Raw genomic sequence first — 7,525 nt, forward strand, 5'->3', positions numbered from 1 at the left:
GGATGAAAAGGGTTCTTTTGATGATATCCAGTTTCGATCTGGCATGAACAATAGGCTTCCGATGATAAGGGGCTTGCTGATGTCATGATCCCTCAGCCTGATCGTTATCCCATCGCCTGGACGGGCTCCTATTGTCTCGATGGATGGGTCATCCTGCTGAGGCTTGGTTCCTTCCTTTGTGTATCCAAGATAATCTCGTTATCTCCGTCTCAGCCTTTCCTCCCCAGCCTTTCCTCCCCACACCATTCGCCCAGTTGTTTGATGCGCAAGTCCACATGCCAGACAGGTTTGTGGATTGGGGGTTTTTCCGTTGCAGCCAGCAAATTTGTCTTTTTAAAATGTCCATGTCCTTATCCGAGTTCTTCCATGATTTTGGAGGATTTGCCCCAATAACTTACAACATTAAGTGCTGCTGGAAGATCACCATCTCAATTAAAGATGTTCTTTGATCTGTCCAAAACCTGTTGTTCTCCCAGCATAATGGGATGTCCATCGGGGAATGTTGTCGGCTGGCCCATTCCAGGCTGCAGCAGTGCATGCTGAGGGACTCACTGAAGTTTGGTGCAGCCAAAGCCAAGGCTCTTGGAAGCTGTGTGGAGGACCACAGTCTAGGGTCCTTTCACTACTGTTTTTAAGAGGGAACCTCGCCCCCCACTGATGACCCCTTTTCCCGTCTCCAACGCACCCCCTCCTCGTGGAACCCCCCTCGTGGCCAATTTCCGGCTTTAGAACTTTTTATCAATAACTGCCATCGCGACATCAACCGCCTCAACTTCTCCACTCCCCTGTCTCACTCCAATCTCTCACCACATGAACGTTCTGCCATCGACTCACTCCACAACAACCCAGATTTGGTTATCAAACCCGCTGACAAGGGAGGTGCCGTGGTAGTCTGGCGCGCCGATCTCTACAAAGCTGAGGCCACGCACCAACTATCGGACACCTCCTCCTACTTACCCCTGGACCATGACCCCACTGACGAGCACCAGGCCACCATCTCCAGCACCATCACCAACTTCATCCACTCCAATGCCCTACCCGACCGAGCCTCCAACCTCATCATTCCCCAGCCCCGCACAGCCCGATTTTACCTTCTCCCTAAAATCCACAAACCTGATTGTCCCGGAAGACCCATTGTCTCCGCCTGTTCATGCCCCACCGAACTCATTTCCAAATACCTTGACTCCATCCTATCACCCTTGGTTAAATCCCTCCCTACCTATGTTCAAGACACCTCAGACACTCTCCGTCGTCTCCGCGCATTCAATTCTCTAGGCCCTCACCCCCTCATCTTCACCATGGACGTCCAATCACTATACACCTCCATCCCCCACCACGATGGTCTCACAGCCCTCCGGTTCTTCCTCGACCAGAGAAGCAACCCATACCCAGCCACTGACACTCTCCTCCGCCTAGCGGAGCTGGTCCTTACCCTCAATAACTTCACGTTCGACTCCTCCCACTTCCTCCAAATACAAGGCGTAGCTATGGGCACACGCATGGGCCCCAGCTATGCCTGCCTATTTGTAGGTTACGTCGAGCAATCCTTGTTCAATACATACCAGGGCCCCATCCCCGACCTCTACCTCCGCTACATCGACGACTGCTTTGGTGCCACCTGCACCCGCACACAACTGACTGACTTCATCCTCTTCACCACTAACTTCCATCCAGCACTCAAATACACCTGGACCATTTCCGACACTTCCCTACCATTCCTTGACCTCACTATCTCCATTGCAGGTGATAGACTTCTAACCGACATACACTATAAACCCACTGACTCCCATGGCTATCTGGACTACACTTCTTCCCACCCTGCTTCCTGTAAGGACTCCATCCCCTACTCCCAATTCCTCCGTCTACGCCGCATCTGCTCCACGGATGAGGCGTTCCACACCAGGACATGTGAAATGTGCTCACTATTCAGGGAACGGGGGTTCCCTTCCTCCACCATAAATGAGGCTCGCACCAGGGTCTCTTCCATACCCCGCAACACTGCTCTCTCTCCCCATCCCCGCACTTGCAACAAGGGCCGAGTCCCCCTAGTCCTCACCTTTCACCCCACCAGCCGTCACATACAAAAAGTAATCCTCCGTCAGTTTCGCCACCTCCAACGTGACCCCACTACTCGCCACATCTTCCCATCTCCCCCCATATCTGCCTTCCGCAAAGACCGCTCCCTCCATAACTCCCTTGTCAATTCTTCCCTTCCCTCTCGGTCCACCCCCTCCCCGGGCACTTTCCCTTGCAACCGCAAGAGATGCAACACTTGTCCCTTTACCTCCCCCCTCGACTCCGTTCAAGGACCCAGGCAATCGTTCCAGGTGCGACAGAGGTTTACCTGCATCTCTTCCAACCTCATCTATTGCGTCCGCTTCTCTAGATGTCAGCAGATCTATATCGGTGAGACCAAGCGGAGGTTGGGCGATCGTTTCGCCGAACACCTCCGCTCGGTCCGCAATAACCAAGCTGACCTCCCGGTGGCTCAGCACTTCAACTCCCCCTCCCACTCCGTCTCCGACCTCTCTGTCCTGGGTCTCCTCCATGGCCACAGCGAGCAGCACCGGAAATTGGAGGAACAGCACCTCATATTCCGTTTGGGGAGTCTGCACCCCGGGGGCATGAACATCGAATTCTCCCAATTCTGTTAGTCCTTGCTGTCTCCTCCCCTTCCTCAGCCCCCCTGCTGTCTCTTCCCATCCCCCAGCCTTCTGGCTACTCCTCCTTTTCCCTTTCTTGTCCCCACCCACCCCCGCCCCCGATCAGTCTGAAGAAGGGTTTCGGCCCGAAACGTTGCCTATTTCCTTTGCTCCATAGATGCTGCTGCACCCGCTGAGTTTCTCCAGCTTTTTTGTGTAACCTCCTTTCACTACTAGTGAGCCAAGCAGATTGAGCAAAATATTCTTTATTAATGATAACAAATGCTCGAACTACCGCATACTTCGTTAATAACTAATGATTAAAACTCCTGTTGATGCGAGGAGCACGAACTACTGATTACTTTCAAAAGCCCGAGAATGAATCCCCGGTCACGTGACAGTCCCGACCAATGAAGAGGGTTCTGAATGCCCAGCTTCACCACTAGGTGTCACTACAGGACCCCCCCCCCCACCCCCCCAGAGCCATGGGAAAGAAACCGAGCGGGAGTCTGAATTAGGCGACCAGACCGCGTGGAGACAGGATGAACAGGCACAACAGGTACAACAGGCAAAAGCAGGAGGGCCAGCGGACGACCTCTACGACGGGGTTGGGCCACCATGGCAATTCATCCACCCAATCAGATTGTCATCCAGGTGGGCTAGCTTGAGGTGGGCCACCGAAACGACCTCCTGCCGGCCCCGACATCCAGAACTTAAGTCGCGACGCCGTGTTGCAACACCCGGAAGGGACCCTCATAAGGGGGCTGCAGCGGAGTCCAGAGCGAATCCTTGCGGTGGAAAACAAATTGGCAGTCCTTGAGGGCAGGCGAGACATAGGATGGAGCAACTCCGTGGCGAGTGGTCGAGACAGGGGCCAGCTTGCCCACTTTCTTACGGAGGTGCGTCAGCGCAAATGAGGGGGGTACCTGTTGCCCCCGTGCCGCTGGAATAAAATCGGCGGGTACTGTCAGCGGGGAGCCATAAACCAGCCCAGCGGACGACGTGGCCAAATCTGCTTCAAGGACCCCAGCAAAACCCATGGCAATTCATCCACCCAATCAGGGCCCGTGAGCCGTGCCTTCACTGCGGACTTTAGGTGCTGGTGAAAACGCTCGACCAGGCCGTTGGCCTGAGGATGGAACGCTGTAATGTGGTGCAGCTGAGCGCCGTACAGCTGGGCTATGGCCGACCACAGCGCAGAGGTAAACTAAGCACCACGGTCCGAGGATATGTCGGCGGGAACACCGAAACGTGCCACCCAGTGGGCAGTGAGAGCTCGTGCACGTGATGGAGGAGGTGTCACAGAGCGGGACGGCCTTGGGCCACCGCGTGAAACGGTCCACAATGGTGAGCAGGTGGTTGACACCTCGGGATGGCCGCAGGGACCCACCATATTGATGTGGATGTGGTTGAACCACTGCTGAGGGACATTAATGGCAGGGCGAGATAAGGCATCAGCGACCTGGTTGCGTTTACCCGCCACGTGCTGAATACTGGTGGTGAATGCCAAGATAAAAGCCAGATGCTGTTGTTGGCGTGCTGACCAGGGGTCAGACACCTTTGCGAACACAAAAGAGAGGGGCTTGTGGTCACTGAAGACCATGAAGGGTCTGCCCACCAGGAAATATTGGAAATGTCGAACAGCCAAATAGAGGGCCAGGAGCTCACAGTCGAAAGCGCTTTAATTCCGCTCGGGGGAGAGAGCAGGTGGCGGCTGAAAATGGCGAGTGGCTACCAACGACCGTCGATGAACTGTTCGAGGACACAGCGGTGTCAGAAGCATCGACAGTGAGGGCGGTAGGGGCAGTGGCCCGCGGGTGCACGAGTATGTATATTGAATTGAACTAAACTGTTCTGTATTTATGCTTACAATATTCTGTTGTGCTGCAGCAAGCAGGACATTGTCCTATCTGGGACACATGTCAATAAACTCTCTTGACTTGACTTGACTTGACTAGTGGTGTTATCCTTGGCTCTGTCATAAGCAGCCATGGTCTCCGCATCCCACACTAGGTCCCGCTGTTTGCCTGCCAGACACTGGAACAAAGACTGCATAATCCGGGCCAACAAAATGGTGATAAAAATTGATCATGCCGGACAAAACTGCCGAATCGCCTCCACCTTGGCGGGGAGCGGAGTTGTGCCTTGTTGGGTAACATGGTGGCCGAGGAATGAGATGGAGTCAAGACCGAACTGGCATTTGGCAGGATTAATGGCGAGGCCATGATCCTTGAGGCGCTGGAACAGCAACTGGAGGTGCACGCAGTGCTCCTGGCAGGAGCGGCTGGCGACCAGAATGTCATCGAGATAGATGAACACAAAGTTCAACCCCTGGCTGACCATGTCTAAAAGCCACTGAAAAGCTTGTGCGGCATTCTTGAGGCCAAACGGCATCCGCAACTATTCAAACAGGCCAAAACGGATAATGATAGCGATCTTAGGCACATCATCGGGGTGGACGGGGATCTGGAGGTACCAGATCAACTTTAGAATTTTTTTTAGCCCCGTCCAAACGGGCCGTGAAATCCTGAATGTGCGGGACGGGGTAGTGGTCGGCAGTCGTGGTGTTATTAAGGCGGCCGTAATCCCCGTACGGTCTCCACCCACCGGACAACAGGGACCATATGGAGTGGGGAAGCCCATGGGCTGTCGGAGCGTCGCACAATCCCCATCTCCTCCATGTGCTGGAACTCCTCCTTGGCCAGCCTCAGCTTGTCAGGCGGGAGCCTGCGCGCCCGTGCGTGGAATGGAGGGCTGGTGGTGGCGATGTGTTGAACGACACTGTTCTTCGGGATGGTTGATTTAAACTGGGGGGTCAGGATCTCAGGGAACTCGGTCAGAATGTGGGTATACGCATCATCATCCGCGTCAGACACTGAGCCGAGGTGTGGGCTGGAGGGGGCCACGGCGATGCATGCTGGAGGGTCTCAGAATGAACGAGGCGCTGGCCCTTGAAATCGGCGCCTAACAATGGTTGGTAAACGGCCACGTGAAATGGCGGGAGTCGAAAACAAGGGGAACCGTACGAATCCCATAAGTTTGGATGGGGCTGCCGTTGACGGAGGTCAGGGTGGGTCATCGCTTATCAGAATGGGTGTCGATCTCGGACTGGGGCAGTATGCTGATCTTGGCCCCCGTGTCCACGAGGAATCTGAGGCTGGAATGGCGGTCCCAGACGTAGCGGCGATGTTTCTGGCCGACTGCGATAGCCTCTACCGGCGATCGGCCGATGCATTTCCCGGATGCGAGCAGGGAGAACGGCATTGGCGGGCCTCCGCACCCCAGAGTTGGTGGTAATAACACCACAGGCGTTTATTGGGATCCGCAACAGTCGGTTGCGGCGTGGCGTTGTCTGTAGCAGGTGGAACGGACTATCGAGGCTGTCGTGGAGCTGTGGACACCCGGCTGATGGAAGCGCCGTCCTGCTGTTTGGCGAGCCACATTTCGTCCGCCCGCACGGCGAGTTGTAGAGAGTCGGTGAAGTCGCTACCGGCGAGGAGCAGGCGGATGTCGTCGGGCACCTGCTCGTGGACACCCTGCTCGATGAGGAGACGGCGTGGTGCTGTTCCAGGCACCCCCAGAGTGGTGAATCGTCTGGAACTCTCTGCCACGGCGGGTTGTAGGCCAGTCATTGGCTATATTTAAGAGGGAGTTAGATGTGGCCCGTGTGGCAAAAGGAATCAGGGGGTATGGAGCAGGCGGATGTCGTCGGGCACCTGCTCGAGGAAAGCCTGCTCGAAGAGGAGACAAGGCTGGTGGCCGTCCATCAGTGAAAGCATTTCGCTCATCAGCATCGACGGCTTGTGGTCACCGAGGCCGTCCACGTGCAGGATCCAGGCGACACGAAACTACGCAGCAGTAGCGCCTTGAGGCCCTCGTATTTGTTGTCGGCAGGCGGATTTTGGAGGTAAGGAAGCAATCGGGTGGCGGTTTCTTGGTTGAACGCGCTGACCACGTAGAAGTATTTGGTGGAATCCGTGACGATTTGCCGGATTTGAAACTGGGTCTCAATGTGTTGGAACCACACATGAAGTTGGAGCGCCCAGAAAACGTGCAGTTTAAGCGAAACCGCGTTCTGTTGGGTGGGGTTGGCGTCAAGTTTCTCGGCGGCGTTCATGATCGGACCTGAAAAACGTTCGGATCGACGGGGTCACCAATGTAGTGAGACCTTGCAGGTTGAGCGAAATATTCTTTATTCATGGCAACAAATGCTCGAACTACCGCGTTACCGACCCCAAAACGAACCCAGGTCACGTGACAGTCCAGACCAATGACGAGGGAAACGAATGCCCAGCTTCACCACTAGGTGTCGCTACAATGTTCTGATATGATGTCATACAGCGTGACTAGACATGCCCTTCTGTCCAACTCATCCAAGATATCCCATCTAAGAAAGTCCCATTTGCCTGCCTTTGGCCCCACATCGCTCTCAACGTGTTCCTGCCCAAGTGTCTTTTAAATGTTGTTGTGGTATCTGTCTCTCCTCGCTCTTCTGGCAGCTCATTCTGGTTGTCACGGTGGCACACCGCCAATGCCGTTCTCCCTGCCTTACAGCAAAATGCAGCGCCGGAGACCCGGGTTCGATCCCGACTACGGGTGCTGTCTGTATGGAGTTTGTTCGTTCTCCTCGTGATCTGCGTGGGGTTTCTCCCACACTTCAAAGACGTACAGGTTAATTGGCTTGATTAAAAAAAAAAGTAAAATTGTCCAAGTTGGCGATATGCCGGCTACAAAATTCAGACGGTTCAGAAGTTGATTGCATGTACCCACATTGCATTCTGTGTGAACACGTTGCGCCTCCGGTGTTAGTTACAGAAACTGTGGTGGGGGAACGCTCCTCAATAATGATAGTGTCCATGCATCTCTCTTTGATGGAGTGATAG

The sequence above is a fragment of the Leucoraja erinacea genome, chromosome 23 (assembly GCF_028641065.1).
Source record: "Leucoraja erinacea ecotype New England chromosome 23, Leri_hhj_1, whole genome shotgun sequence".
Classification (NCBI taxonomy): Eukaryota; Metazoa; Chordata; class Chondrichthyes; order Rajiformes; family Rajidae; genus Leucoraja; species Leucoraja erinaceus.